The sequence below is a fragment of the Trichosurus vulpecula genome, chromosome 8 (genome assembly GCF_011100635.1).
Source record: "Trichosurus vulpecula isolate mTriVul1 chromosome 8, mTriVul1.pri, whole genome shotgun sequence".
Lineage (NCBI taxonomy): Eukaryota > Metazoa > Chordata > Mammalia > Diprotodontia > Phalangeridae > Trichosurus > Trichosurus vulpecula.
Window position 1 is genome coordinate 109,183,860 of NC_050580.1, and position 16,873 is coordinate 109,200,732.

General features: G+C 38.8%; 1 protein-coding gene across 1 annotated transcript in view; it reads right to left on the reverse strand.

The window, feature by feature from the left end:
- The window catches only part of SORCS3 (sortilin related VPS10 domain containing receptor 3), a 677,345-nt gene that overhangs the window by 353,551 nt on the left and 306,921 nt on the right, over positions 1 to 16,873 (reverse strand). The gene's annotated exons all lie outside the window — the stretch shown is intronic.

Sequence of the window (16,873 nt, forward strand, 5' to 3'; positions counted from 1 at the left end):
TTTCATACCTCGTAAATTAACAGCTTTATATCAGGACCACAGCAGTGCTGCAGCCACTCTCTTTAGAGTTGAGGAATGAAAGGAAGAAAAAATGGATAGAAGGAAAAGAAAAAAGAACTGAGACTGAACTCTCTTCCAGTTGTTCTCAAAGTTCAATCTTTTTCTTCTTCTTAGATTCTTAGGGACAAAGCCAGAGAACTAACCTTTGAGAATCAGGGAGGTACTGATCTCATTGGGGGCTGGAATGACCCAAGAGAAAATGGAAGAAAAAAAAAGAGGGGAAGCTGATCTCAAATGTTCACTCTGCTTTTTATGTGTTTCAAAAGGAACAGGTCTGAGGCCATGTACAATCCAGCATGATTCTTGGAAATTCACCATTTACTAGCAGAGGGCTTTCCTCAGAGTGAGATACACACACACACACACACACACACACACACACACACACTATATATATATATATATACACACATACACATATGTATATAATGTATACATACATATAAATATATATACATACACATATGTATATAATGTATACATACATATAAATATATATATACATATATCTTTTTTATTTTTTTTCTGCCCATATAAAGTACTGAAGACCAAAGCAGCTAGGAACTTATTTAGGAGCTCATTAAAATGATTATCAGGTTTTTTATTTTGCATTTTATTTGAAAATTCAGAGCATATAAACCTGTAACCTGGCTTCTCTCTACAGAACCTTTTGTAGTTTGCATATAGGATTTATTTTTAAAAATAAATGTATGACTTGCAATAAGACTATCCAGGCATTTTAAAGGAATAATAAAAAAATTAGCTATTTGCAGCACTTCTTGGGAACTGTTTAAGTATGCTGAGCCAAGTCCTTAAATTGGATTTTTAGTGTGGTGTTTTGCAAAGAAACCTAACACAGAATATTACCCCCTCCCCAAATCACAGATTTATACTAAAAAAGAAAAATTTGTTCCTCTTTGACACAAAGTATCTGGTTGAGATTAGGCTATAGATTTTTAAAAATACATTTTTCTGGATGACCAAGAGAGATTCTGTCACTACTTTAACAGCTATTCCGTTCTCAATGGCTAGCACTGGTTTGGAAAAGGCTGGGAGGATACTGCTGGTAGAGCTCAGCTAAGAGCACAGCCCTCAGTGCTAAATAGGAGTCCTTAACAAGAAGGATAGAACCAAAGACTGAACAAGAATGAAGGGACTTAAAACTGCAGCGCAAGGGATTAAGGTTAGATAAAGGAAAAGCTCCCTGAACAGTGAGGCGTGTTCCACATAGCCTAGAAGAGGTAGAAGAAATTCTTTCTCAGAAGGTCTTTAAGAGAAAAATAAAAAGGGAAGGGTTTTTTTCTCCTTGTGGGGTTTGGAGGACAGAAAGATGGACTATATGACCCTTCAAGGACCCTTCTTGGATTCTGATGATCCTATGAATTTTGCATTCAGCTCTTTCTTGGCATTGGGCACCTGAGGAACACAGTCTCATATACAGTAAAGAAATGGAGTTTCCTCCATTCTGTCTAAAGCATGACAAAGAAGGAGGAATGAGCCCAGGCAAAAAGTCCCCTAGGAGAGAAGGCTGCCCACAAGCCTCCATTTCTGCCAGCAAAGACCTAACAAGACATCAACTGTTCTCATTTCAAAAATAAATCAGCAAGTACTGACTGAGCGCCAGCTATGGGGTTCTGCACTTGATCAATGACTGAGAGGGAGGGTGCAGGGGCAAAGGGGATAACAAGAGAAGAATACATGGACCCTCCCCTCAAGGACTTGATAATCCAGTTGGTGAGATGAGATAATAATATAATAGGTGACATTTATGTAACACCTTGCGCCTCATGATAATCTTGGGAGGTATCATCTTCACGTAACAGATGATACATACAACTATGAGCACTCTCTCCCCACTGAAACCACTTCATATTTTGTGTAAACTTAATATTTCTGTATTTTTGCATCTCCTCAGTAGGATGCAGGCAAGGACCATTCCATTGTGGTCTTTATAACCCTACTGATGAGCATAGAAGCCTTGTATACAAAAGGCACTTCATAAGCAGTTGCTGAAATGAACTGTCTTGAGGAGGGAAGACTTAAGCTAGAAAATGAAGGCTGAATAGCTACTTGTGCCTCCATCACATCTTCCTTTAGGGCTCAGAGCAGTGGATGTGTTGGTAAATATTTAACAACTAGCTCTCTGTGGGAGAGGGGAAATATACCCATAACACATTTCTAAGTTTAATCTGTGTTTTTAACATATTCTCCATCACTTTTTTTTAAGTCTGGACACTCAACAACACAATAAATCAAGCCCTGACTTGTAGCATTTCCTGATTTCTGAGATGTAAATGTTCTTACCGAAAATTTCACAATCTATTCTTGAATGCTAGTTCAGCTGGCTTCAGCATACCCTGAGTTGTGAGTATCTGGGAAGCACAGACCCAATTCTTATTCAACTCCATGTTTGGTTGCTGCTTAATTTATTGGGTAACTAAGTCAAATTCAAGGAGAAAGGACCAAGGGCATCTAGGTGGCATAGTGGATAGACTGGTGAACATAGAGTCAGAAAGAGGTGAGTTCAAATCTAGCCTGATACATTTACTAGCTGTGTGACTCTGGGCAAGTTACTTAGCCCAGTGATGTCAAATTCAAATAGAAATGGGGGCCTCTAAACCATACATAAGCATCTCTGAGGGCCACATGTTGACTTCGAAAACCACATGTCAATATTATCTATGTTTTATTGTATTTTATTTATTTTGTTAAATATTTACAAATTATATTTTGATGTTTCGGCTGTACTCGGACAAGCTATATGGTTTATACCTCTGATTTATTTTCTTTTTGCTTCAGTTTCCTCCTCTATAACATAGGGATAGTAATAGCAGCTTTGTCTCAAGGTTATAAATTAAGATAAAATTAGATATTTGTAAAATGACTTGTAATCTTCAAGTCACTATATAAATGATAGCTGTTATCAGTATCATTATCCTAAACATAGAGATGGTGATGAAACTGGTGATTAGAAGGTGATCCAGAAAGGTGATTATAAGCTAGGGTCTATGTTTAAAAGTCCTGAGAGATGTGATAAGTAGAGTGGGGTCAGATCATATAGGGCTTTGAAAACCATCAGGGAAAGCTGGGATCCATTAGAGAGAAAATAAGGAATCACTGAGGATATTTGAGGAGGAGGAGAAGTTAACAGGATGAAAGAAGCACATAAGGAAAATATGTTTAAGGAGGTAAGAAGGGCTGGTGTTAAACCTCTTATCCTAATGAGGTTGTATAGCTTCTTGCCTCCCAGTGAGACATTACCACTTTCACTCCCCTGTGCCAGACTGTTTCAGGGTGAGCTTTCAGAGCACCCTGGGCAAGCACATTCTGATTGACAAAGGCACACTAAGACAGTGTATTCTCACTCTTGCCCCAGTGCACTGTTACAAAGTAAATGGATTTCATTGCCTTTGGGGAAGAGTTTTCTTTCTTTAACAACAACAACAGCCCAAAAAGCCCCAATAGAAGGACAAGCTGCATTTCTTCTTCTTCAGTGAGATTAGCCAAGCAAAGAGATTGCTACTGGCAGGGAGCTCATCTCCCTCACCCTGTCTCCTCATTACCAGTGCAAGGTCAGAGTGACAGTAGTCAGCTCACAGCAGACACTGATGCTGAGACCATCTATATAATGAGGGGAGAGTTCCCTAGGATCTTCAAGACCGCTAAATGGCTGGAGGGCTGATTCAGAGGCAGCTGCATTGCCTACATGCTGACCTGATAGCCAAAGGCAAGCTGGGATCAGGGACAAATGGAGGCCTGGGTCAGGGATGCGGTGGCCCCATCTTGAGGGTGCACTGGGGCCAATAGCAGCAAATCCATTTTGGATTCTGGCCGCAACTCAGAGATTTGCCAAGGAGTCCCAGTGCTGATCAAACAGGAGGAAAAAACAGAAATCAGAGAAGAGGGCAAAGAAAAAAGCAACCTGATCCCATCTTCATCCCAGGAATTATACAGCAAAGGGGCTGTCTGCCTGGGGTGACTCTGTCAGACAACCTACATTCAAAATTTTCTGCCACGCTACCTATGTGACCTCAGGTATATTATTTCACCTCTGGGGCCCTGTGTTGACCTATCTATAAAATGGAAGGGTTGAATTAGGACATAGGATTGGGATGGAAGGAACCTTAAAGATCATCTTGCCTCAAAATTTAATATTTCACTTGAAGAAACTGCAACATTTACTGTTGTTCAGTGGTAGTATGTGAAGCTCCCCAACTTTGAGGAACCACTCCTGCCCCAGAAGAATCACATTTTATACTTTTGAGAGGGCATTAATTTAAAAAAAAATGAGCATTCAGAAATGCCCCATTCCTGAATTTTGAAAACATGCCCCTTTCAACTACTATCTAATTACCTGACCTGAGATCATTGATTGCTTATACACATTTCCCATTAGATCATCCAAACCAACACAGCTTCTATCACTGACTGTCCCCTGAGTTCTTCTGCCTAGCAAGAGTCTTCCCATCTACACTCAGCCCTTACTCTCAGTCCTCCCAGGAGTGAGTTCAAGGAGTCCATAACCAGTTTCACATTTTCTCCATCAACAGACACTAATAGTACAACTATTATCTTATAGTGGTTCATGAAATGTTCTGATGGTATATACACTGCGTATACCTCAAAAATGTTGGAAATCACTGATCTACAGCAAACATTTATTCAGCAACTTCTTTGTTCAAGGTTCTATCATCAGGACCCTGGGAAACATAAAGATGAATTAGGCATGGTCCCTGTTCTCTGGATGCCTACAAATAGTTGGAGGCACAGAACCTAGATGTAAAAAAAGATGAACTACATTCCTTCCTTACTCATTACCCACCATGGGTTGTTAGCTTCTTGAGAGCAGAGACTTTTTCATTTTTATATTTGGTTTCCGAGTGCTTAATATGGGGTCTTGAACATTGTAGGAGGTGAGAGTAATTAGGAGGAATGCATTCTAGACCTGTGATTTCGTCACTATAGGGAACTCAGTGTGGGACCCATGCAGAGCAACTGGTGAATAGTTTGTAGTCTTAGAAAGTTTCCTGAGGCCCTGATATTAAGTGACTTGTCCAAGATCATATAGCTATAATGTTTCAAAGGCAGCAGGGTCAGCTAGGTGGTGCCATGGATAGAGTGAAGTGGCCTGAAAGTCAGGAAGACTTGTCTTCCTGGGTTCAAATCTGGCCTCAGACACTTACTAGTTGTATGACCCTGAGCAAGTGACTTTACCTTGTTTGCCTCAGTTTCCTTGTCTGTAAAATGAGCTGGAGAATGAAATGGCAAACAACTCTCCAGTATCTTTGCTAAGAAGACCCCAAATGGGGTCATGAAGAGTCAGACATGATTGAAATGAATAAACAAGAGCAAAGTATTCCTAACTCCAAAGCCCACCTTCTATCCAGTAAACAAGACCGCTTCTCACTTTGCATTTAACTGATGGGTAATAAACATTTGTTGAACTGAATTCAAAATGCAATGGTGGCAACTAGTCTCTGCCAAATTCCAAATGAGGTGCATGCCCAAGTCCACATAACATTAGCAGATGTTCTATAACCACTCCCAGCTGCTGCCCATCATTTCTGTTCTCCATAATTATGGATTTACTTGATATCAAACAAAACTTTCATCATGCCACATCCATTTTCAAGAACCTATCATCCATCCAATAGCCACCTATTATCCACAATACGGAATTTAAACTCCCCTGCCTGACTCTCAAGGCTCTCCATAAATTGGCAGCAACCTCCCTATTCAACCTTATTTCCCACTACCCTTTGACATGTTTTATTCATCCCTATATGCCTCTCAGCAGCTACTACAGATCTGGTCTTCTATGAAATAGGTGTCAATATTTGTTGAATGAATAAATTGTTTCCTTATTGTTTCATATATGTAAGTCCTGTTTCACCACCAGTATTAAGGAAAGCTCTCTGGCAGCCAGAAACAACATGGGTAAGTCACATATGTATAAGCAAAGTCCCCAGAGACAAACTCACCTGAGATCACTCTAAATAGAAGTACAGCAGGAATATCTAAAGCTTGCAAAAGCAAGAAGATAGGAAGAAGCCCCAGAATATAATCAAGAAGAGGCCACCAAATAACAGGCTTGGAGCAATGAACATACTTCTCTCTTCTTGGAAATCTTTGGGTAAGGGCTGGACAACCACATGTAATGATGGTATAGAGGAGATTACTGATCAGAATCCAGCTCAGTCATAAAGAGCAAACCAGCACAATGCAAAGTAATCAAGACCATCTGATGGAGATGCTGTCCTACTTAAAGGAAAATACCAGTCCAAACAAGTTCAATTTGCCTTCTCCCTGAGTCTCCGTGGAGAGCTGCCAGCATTGCCAAGGATATTGCTTTACTGTAATCAGAAATCCTGCCTCCTTCCTCCACATACCTCCCTTCTGCTTGGTCCTCAAACACTCACTCATTGGACACATGTCTTTTATTATCACTATTTGTGATAATATCATCTCTTCCCCAGTAGGTTGTAAGCTCTTTGATGACAGGCTTCATGCCTTGTTTATTTCAGCATTCTCCTAAAATGTTAAATAATAATATTTTTAAACTGCACCATTATAAAGTGCCTTAAGGAAAACAAAGCACTTTCCTTAGGACTCTGAGGCCGTAGGTGTATTTTTAACCTCATTTCCAGATGAGAAAACTGAGGCTCAGAGAGGTAAACAGGCATGCCTATGGTTATATATGCTCCCCCTTAGATAAATTAGCTGGTTTGGAGCTGTCTTCTGGTTTCCTCCTAGGGCATGGCTGTCCCCAAGATAAATCATTTGGCTCAGATTCTGAGGCCAGGAAAGCCTCTCAGATCTCTTGTTTTTTGACCTGAGTTGAGATAAGAAAAAGAGAAAATAAATGGCAATCAGGAACTCTTCTTTCCATCTGTGCGGCTAAACACATCTCATCCCTGCAATGAGGCAGCCATTAATGGGAGGCATATGATGGAGGGAGATATCCTCACCTCCACCTGCTATGCTTTCTCAATGAGGAAGGCATAAAGAAAAAGGCAACATGAGGAGAGCACTAAGAAGAATTGATTAGTTGGCTTGGAGTCGCTCCAAGCACCAAGCCTTCATTATGAGTTGTTCTTTGTTTTGCTTTGTATTGTTTGTCCTTAAAAGGCATGATCAGGGACATCCACATTGTTTACGGAGAGGTGCTTTAGAAAGTCTCAAACAAAGGCTCATTCTGCTCTAAGTTTCTCAACTCAATGGTGGTGCTCCCTGACCCATCTCTTATACTCCTCTAGAGCAGAGGTTGACAAACTTTCAGTAAACTATGGCTTTTCTACAGTCTGTGAGCTAACAATGGTTTTCACCTATTTACATACAATAAAACTTTATTACAGATGTAAAAATAATTGTTAGTTAAGACAAAAACAAGTGGACCAAATCCATAGTTTGCTGACCCCTGCTCTAGACTATATGCCCAGTTTCTAAACCATAAAACACTGAGCTTTAGGGGCCCTAGAGATAATAGGATCATGTATTTAGAGCTGGAAGAATATGTATAGATCATCTAGTCTAATGCTTTCATTTCTTCTTCAGGGTCTTTGGTCCTAATTACCAATACTCAGTTTCAATTTTTATTGTTTATTCTTTTAACTTATACTCTTGTAGTCATTGCGCATACTGTTTTCCTGGACCTATTTATTTCACTTTACATCATTTCATATATGTCATCTCCTATTTCCTTTATTCTTCATATTCATTTGTTGACACTTGTGTACCATAGTTTGTTAAGACCATTCCACAATTGACAAGCAACTATTTTGTTACTAGTTGTCTGGTCATACAAGAAGCAGGATCTATTGTTTTTTAGATCGAACCCCTCCCACACACAGAATAAAGCCTTTAAAAATTTGGATGCTATACCATTTGGTGCATAAATGTTTAGTATTGATACTACTTCATTGTTTATGACACCTTTTAGCAAAATGTAGTTTCCTTCCTTATCTCTTTTTAATTAGGTCTATTTTTGCTTTTGCTTTGTCTAAGATCATGATTGCTACTTACTTCAGCTGAAATATAATAGATTCTGTTCAAGCCCTTTACCTTTACTCTATGTGTATTCTCTGCTTCAAGTATGTTTCTTGTAAACATATTATAGGATTCTGTTTTATTATCCACTCTGCTATCCACTTCCATTTTATTGGTAAGTTAATCCCATTCACATTCACAATTATGATTACTATGCATTTCCCTCTATCCTATTTTCCCCATTTATTCTTTTCTCTCTCTCTTTTTTTCACCCTGCCGCTCCTCATAAGTGTTTTACATCTGACCACCACCTCCTGCCCATTCTGCCTCTCTTCCATTGAGTCCCTTCTTCTCTTATTTCCCTCCCCTTCTACTTCCCTATAGAGTATGAGAGCTTTCTATTCTCAACTTAATGTGCATATTATTTCCTCTTTGAACCAATTCCAACAAGAATAAAATTCAACCATTTCCTTCCTCCATTACCTCTCCATCTTCAGTATGATTTATTTTTCATGAATCTTTTATGTGAGATAATTTACCCCATTCTACCTCTCCCTTCCGTCTTCTCCCTCTTACCCCTCAATTTTGTTTTTTCAGATATCATCCCATCATATTCAACTCATAACTCATGCCTTCTGCCTATGTATATTCCTACTAACTGCCCCAATAGTGATCAAGTTCTTAAGAGTTAAAAGCATCATCTTCCCATGTAGGAATGTAAACAGCCTAACCTTACTGAATCCCTTGTGTTTTCTCTTTCCCGTTTACGTTTTTATGTTTCTCTTGAGTCTTGTATTTGAAAATCAAATTTTCTGTTCAGTTCTGGTCTTTTTTTATCAGGAATGCTTAAAAGTTTTCTATGTCATCAAAAATATCCATTTCCCCTCCTGAAGGATTATACTCAGTTTCACTGGTTAGGTGATTCTTGGTTGTAATCTTAGCTCCTTTGCCTTCTGGAATACCATATTCCCAGCCTTCCAATTGTTTAATGTAGAAGCTGTTAAATCCTATGTAAGCCTGACTGTGACTCCACAATATTTGGACTGTTTCTTTCTGGCTGCTTGAAGTATTTTCTCCTTGGCAACTGGGAGCTCTGGAATTTTGCTATAATATTCCTGTGAGTTTTCATTCTGGGATCTCTTCGAGGACATGATCGGTGGATTGTTTCCATTTTTATTTTATCCCAGGGTTCTAGGATATCAAAGGGGTTTTCTTTAATAATTTCTTTAAATATGATATCTATGCTCTCTCTTTTTTTAATCATGGCTTTCAGGTAACCCAATAATTCTTAAATTCTCTCTCTTTGATCTATTTTCTGAACAGTTAAGATATTTCACATTTTCTTCTTTTTACATTCTTTTGATTTTGTTTTACTGTTTCTTGATGTTTTATGTACTCATTAGCTTCCAATTCTAATTTTTAAGGAATTGTTTTCTTCAGTGAGCTTTTTACTTCTTTTTCTATTTGTTCAATTCTACTTTTTAAGAAGTTGTTTTCTTCCATAAATTTTGTGCTTCCTTTTCCAATTGGCCAATTCTACTTTGGGCAATGCAACAGAGTCCAGAACCTAGTGCCAGCGAAGTGTCCCCTATATACTTCTGACCAGTAGTCTGGCCCACTTACCATCCATGGGCTGAGAGTTCCCGGAGTTGTTGATGATGATGATTCAGTTGCCCTCAAGGCCTGTATTTGCTTTGCTGGGACACCTGCACTGGACTGTACTCCACTCTCACCTCAGTGAGAGAGACCTTTTCTGTCAACCTTCTAATTTATTTCACCCTATCCTTTCGTTGATTCCGCCACTCCAGAATTCATTTTGAGGCATTGTTTTGAAGTTGTTTGGAGGAGAATCTGGGAGAGCTCATTGAGTTCCTACCTTACTCTACTATCTTGGCTCCCCACCTCCTATTGTTAACATATGATATCTGAATACATTAAGAAAATGAGATTTTATCATTTTGGTTGAAGGTATTCCCAAGATCTACAAAGCTAACAATCTGTCTACATCTAAGTAGATAATCTTCATAAGTTTCTTGGGCCAAAAAGAGTCCATCATTCAGTGATTAATCAAATCTCTTTCTGAGCATAACTAAGTCAGTTCTCATATATAAGACATGTACAGATGCTACTGAAAATCCTTTATGTCTTGCTAAAGCTTCCAGTCCAAACCCTCCCCTCACTTTACAAATGAGAAAAATGAGGAACAATGAGAAGTGGTTTATTCAAAACCACATAGCTAGTAAATGGTAGTGTTAGGACTTGATCCTAGGTCACTTGACTTCAAGCCAAAGATCTTCCTATTTTAATTATTAATTGATTAAGGACAGAGCCTATATATTGCATATTTCTACCATGACTCTTACAGTGCTAGCACAGGATCAAACACATAAGTACAGTATCACTTTGGGCTACTTCCCTGACTCAAAGGTTATGTCTCTGGGATGATGTCTATCCCAGGTTGAAGATATTCTGTGAGTCTGAACTCCTAAAACTCAAGAGCGCCCATCAATGTGTTTACCTTTACTCTAGTCAACCAGAGAACAAAACTGGTTCATAGCAAAGGCATTTATAAAAATGGCATAGTGACAACAGTAGCAACACTCTATCTTTCCTCTACAATATGGGTTTAGTACTTTAGTACTTTCTTACAAATACACAAAGTGTCCAAAGAAAGGATGAATGTAGTTTCCAAGTCAAGAGGCACACATATGGAACACATAAGGCCAAGGCAGGTACAATAAGAGGCAATTCATACCTTCAGTGCCACAAGGCTGCTGGTGTCCTTGTATTGCTCCTGTTGGCTTTGTTTCAATCATTTCCACTAGATATTGTTTTACTGGACAAACCTAACCTCTGCTCCACTGGATACTGCCAATGAGGGAGGGGAGAAAAACCCTACCTATACATCTTCCCCTCCCAGTTATACTCTTGGAAAAGTAAAAGGAAGACCTCAAAAACTGAGTTCTTCTTGCATAGTTAGCTCTCTTCTCCACTAACTCAGAGTTGGGCCAGCCTCCCTTTAAAGGCTACCATAAATGTAGCTAATCCTCAAACATTTACCTTCATTCGATGGTCAGGCCTTATGATGTTTTCAGGCTATTTTTACTGTTACTAAGGTGTTTAGCTAATTCCTTACATCTATTTATGGTGTGGGATAGATGGAGTGTTCAGGAAGGACCAGTATCTCTGTTGCAAGAGCTTGCTGAGGCCTTTTTAGGGCTGTTCACCCACCTTTGGTGTCTACCTTCACCCAACTCTTGCCTGTGGCTCCAAGAAGCTATAGCATGCACAGCAGCCACATGCTGGTAAACCATCTCAGCAGATAGACTAAACCAGATTGAGGGTAACCAACAGACCTCAAACTCATCAGTAAGTCAGGGGGATGGGCAAATGGGCAAATGAATGGGCAAATGAAAACAATTTTCTCCAATGATCATGAAGGTGGCTGAAGCAGGGACTATGGAGTGCTTAGAGTTTGGTAAGGCATCAAAGACACCATGGTCATCCACCCCATCCTTGGCTATCTCCAGTCATCTTGACTTTTGTCCTCCCACTGTTCTTCAATGACTCTGGAACAGAGAGTAAGACCAATGACTTTGCACAACTCTGCCTCATTTAAATCCAATTCAAGTGCAAGTCAAGATGTGACCCAGGATGTGATTGGTCCTCTTCAAAAAAAAAAAGCCAAACAACTTATGATGCTATTTAGAAGAAAAAAAACTTCACCATCTCACATAAGTAAGTACTATTAACCTGGTGAGATAAGACAATGTGATACATAGGAGAAAGAAGGCTGGATTTAGAATCAGAAAATAAAGATTCAAATTGAATCAAAGTGTCCCTGGGCCAAAGACACTCTTTAAAACAAGAAGGTTGGGCTAAATCCTTGGTGTCAAACTCGAATAGGGATAGGGGCCTCTAAACTGTATATAAGGATCCCTTCAACCACATGTTGACTTAGAAAACCACATATTAACAATATCTATGTTCTATTTTATTTTGTGTTAAATATTTGCAAATTATATTTTAATCTAGTTCAGCTGCACAAGAGTGTTGCAGCACCAATGCAATCCATTCATTTGACAGCTCTAGTCTAGATTATTCCCAAGGACCCTTTGAGTTTACATAACTATGAAATAGACTTCCCACATTAGCTCTTCTTCCTAAAGACAAAGTATTGGAACTTTCTTATATAACTTGCCATCTTACCACCAAAGGGTACCCTCCTCTCCCTCCCATCCTAGTGCTAACCAATGGAGCAAAAACATATCTTAAAAACAATATTTTAAGTGCAGTTGGGAGGGGGTGTTGTTGTCACAAACCTAAACTGTGTCCAATGGCTGTGCTGTTAAATCACAAAAATATTGTTGGTATAAATAGCATTCAATGAAATATATAATGTGTATTTAACAACCAAACAGAACCCTTCTGTGCTTCAAAGGACTCTGACAGATAATTCCTATTGTACTTCTGCAGGATAGCCTAGAAGTAATTATCCTTCTCACTAGTAAATCAATTAGGAATGGATAGATCTAACTCATTTCTCTTCCTCCAAGAAACAGCTAATCTTTTAAATACTAATGAGCAAGAAGCCTTAGGTAACTGTGTTATGGCTAATATAATCATGACAGAATCTCAACTGGTCCGTACACCAGTTTTGCTATTTGTGGCTTATTGTCTCTAATCCTTCCATTCCTCTCCAAGCACACAAACACAAACGGGTGCACACGTGCGTGCACACACACACACACACACACAATAAAACACCCATGAAGACCTTGGCTATCTTTTCTACACTCACAGACAGCTTGTTCATGAAGCTGCCTCCAAACCTGCAGGTGGCTGTCATTTGTGAGCCCAGGCAATTAGGCCAGAATATTTCTGAATTGTCCTAAAGTATCAAAGGGAGGTTACCAAACAGCCCTATCAGCTGGGCCAAAAACTCTCCATGCTAATTCACAAACCTATCAGACTCTTTGTCTAATTTGTCTTCTAACAAAGGGATTAATGTAGACTAGTAGAGAGATGGTAAATACTGGCAAGAGCTAAGGATAGGCCATTATGTGCCACTGAGCAGAGGGATCAATCAACAGTAATGAGCTCCTAGATCCATAGGAACATTTAGCTCTTCAGTGAGGAGGTGAGCCACCACCACAAAGTTAACCCAGCAGCTAATCTGGAAGTCGCATATCATCTTGCTTTTCATCTTCAAAGCCTCAAACCCAGCTAACATCTAGACAAAGAACATAAGTAGAAGGTGGCTCACAAAAGGAAAAAAGTAGGATTTCAAGATTCATTCAAACGAGGCCAGGGGAAAATGGAGTCATTAAAGCAGGGGCCCAGCTACCTTCTAATCGGAACTTTCTTTGGAGGAGCTAAAATTATCTTCCCGGAAATTATTTTATTTGGAGGACTGAGAGTAAAAAACTCAGCCCTGGAGCTTAAAAACCCCACTGGACAAATTTCATGGACTAAAGTACCTAATGAAAAATGAGTTAAAATGTACATATATTGATATTTCTCTACTCAGATTAAATATTTACTAAAAATCCACATTAGGAGTTCTTTGCACATTGAAAAGGCACCAAACAATAATTTTCACTTTGAGACTAAGTATATAGACACATGTATACACATAGGTGTTATATGTATGCATATATGCATATATATATGTATATGTGCCTAATTTATGTTTTGCCTGAATCAAAAAAGTCACATTTGTTATTCTTCCAAACCTTATGAAAATAGTAGCATTCTGTTAAACACACAAATCATTAGACTGAAAACAAATGTCAACACAACCATAAATCTGATAATTTGCTGACATTAAAATGATATCAGCTGGATAACAGAAAGGAAAGACGACAGATACTCCAGAGATGAAAAAGAACAAAAAAGAATCTCCAATCATTACTCTGAAAATAATTGAAACTCTATAATATATTCAAGGAAAAATTTTCCCATCATTGTCTTCATAACACCCACAAAGTTTTTAGTTCAAGAGAATTGGAGATAGATGGAATTCCATGTAAGGTAAAATCCCAATTATCCAGAATAGTTAAGGAAAGGGTCGTTTTGTCGAACAGAATAATTGGAGAGCTCTCACAATCAGTACTAAGAATTGAATGGCAGACCTCATCAAGCTCCCTGTCAAAAACAGCATTCCAGTGAAGGCTAAATGACCAGCAGTCAGGGATATTATAGAGCAAATTCGTGCCCTGGGTGGGCAGTTGGACTGAAAGAAGATGAAAGCCCCTTCCGACTCAGAAATTGATAATTGTGTGAATATCTCGATTAAGTGCAAGTTGATACATATGACATATTTGGATTATCAATTTGCAAAGTGTTACAATACAATAAAACACTCTTCAGCACTAAAACCTAGCAGAACATATTTCTGCATTGGTTGACGATTCAAAAGGCACCTTAGGTCCTTACAGGCCCATTATGAACATCAATACCCACTGCTTTTTAAAATAAATCCCTGATATCAGCTTGTCACAATTCTGTGCGTGTGAGCTTCCTGCTGCCCACATTCTACACCAACGGGAGTTTGCTTCTTGGGTGATTGTCTTGGAGAATGTTGGAGACGAGACCTAGCCTTTGCTTGTTGGCTCATGATGCCTGAAAAAAAAAAAACCAGATGCTGGATGTTCTTTCTGAGAAGTGGGAAATGGAGGTGCTGATATCCCCTAGGCTAGGTGAGTGTCCTTCAAGTTATACAGCATTAATGTCTGTATGGCACTTTCTCGTTCATCAGTATCTCCCACGTACATGCAAAAAAATCCCCAAACACTATAAATAAGCATTTTACCTACAAGCATACGCAGAATCGCCTAATGAATCCATATGCCTGATTATGGAAGTAGAAGAAACATTTACAGACACTCATGCTATAATAGAAAGAGCTCTGAGAGCAGAGTTTGAGGACCTAGATTCTAGTCTTCTGCTTTTCTGCCCTGGAATTCACGTCAGATTTTTTAAATTAAAATTTAAAACACAATGAAAAAAAGAAAAAGCAACATGTTGCAAACTTAAATATTAAAACCTAAATATAAAAGAAGAGGAAAAAACATGTCATGTGCAGAGAACATGACAGCATACCATGTAAGAAAGGATTCAAAATATATAGCAATTAATTCCATTTCAAGAAAGCCTATATATTAAATACTATGCATTGTGCTGAGAGCTGTCCATCTTTTCTTTGCTTCCTCATAGGTTTTCTTTTGTTCTCTGCTGTACACTTTTTACTTTGTTCTAGATTTTTTTTTTTTTACATATCTTTAATGTACTTACTTCAAGGCTTCAAGGATCTGTGATTCTGTCAATGTGGGCACTTCTTACATAGACACAGATCACATAGCCCCTTTAAAATTTATCATTCAGTTATTTCAGTCATGTCCTACTCTTTGTGACCCCAGTTGGGGTGTTCTTGGCAAAGGTATTGGAGGGGTTTGCCATTTTCTTCTCCAGCTCATTTGATAGCTGAGGAAACTGAGGCAAATAGGGTTAAGTGACTTGCCTAGGATCACAGAGCTAGGCTGGATTTGAATGCAAGTCTTCCTGACTACAGGCCTGGAGCTCTCTCCACCATGCCACCTAGCTGCCCTAGTTACAATTTATACATGATCTTTAAAAGATATTGTGATTGAAAAATTCATCACACTGTAGCCAAATTGGGGATGAAGCTCTCTATGCTAGCAGGTTGTTCCAAGGATAAAAGACACACAGTCTATCCCTGGAATCACACCAATACACTCATTACATATAATTTTCATGGTATGCTTATCTATGTACATGCCATATTTCCCTAATAAGCCTCACAAAGCCAGTGACCATGATTTGCTTAAATTTTATATTTTCTTCAGTGCCTAACAATGCTCTTCACTCAGCAGAGTTATAAAAATTGTTTGTTGAATTGAATCATGTGACATTACCTGAATCACTTAATGACTCAAAATCTAATATTTGGACAACCAACCCCAGAGAACTGTCCTAAGGAAAGCATTTTGCACCATTGCCATGGGGAGTTTGTCCCTTAGATGACTCTTTCTCTCTCTTATCTTCAATATCAACTTTATCTATTGGCTCCTTCCTTTCTTCGAACAAAGATGCCTACATCTCTCTACTCTGGGGCGGGGGGCGGAATCTGTGGCCTTAAAGTCACATGCGGCCCTCTAGGTCCTCAAGTGTGGCCCTTTGACTGAATCCAAACTTCACAGAACAAATCCCCTTAATAAAAAGCCACATGCATCCCCCACCCCTGCGTATTCTTTAAGAAATCATTGTTTAACTCTATCATCCCCTTGAGATATCATTCTACAATGGCCCTCTCTTTAACAGTCAAAACCCTAGAAAGAGTTCTGTACATTTGTTGTTATAACTTCATCTCCCGACAGTTTTTCAAGCTTCTGAAATCTGGCTTCTGATTCCATCACTCAAAAGAAAATAGTCTCTCAAAGTTTACCCAAAATGTCTTAATTGTGAATAGTACATATTACTCTTTTTTCATAAATTCTAGATTCCAGCCAAAGTACTCTACTAGGCCTCCTACCTCCTATGTCTACAAATTCACATAGGATGCTCCAAAATTCTGAAATACGCCCCCTTCTCACCTCCCATTATTAGGCGGGTGCCCCTTCCAGTGAAAATCTTTTCCTAACATCCCAGTGGTTAATGTCCTATTCCTCAATGAACTTTGTATTTATTTATCTCAGTTTATGTTGTATCTAAACAATGACTCTAATCATAGAGATAATGTTTCCAGGCATGTATACCATATTTCCCCATGTATAAGACACACCTTAATTTTGGGGCCCAAAATTTG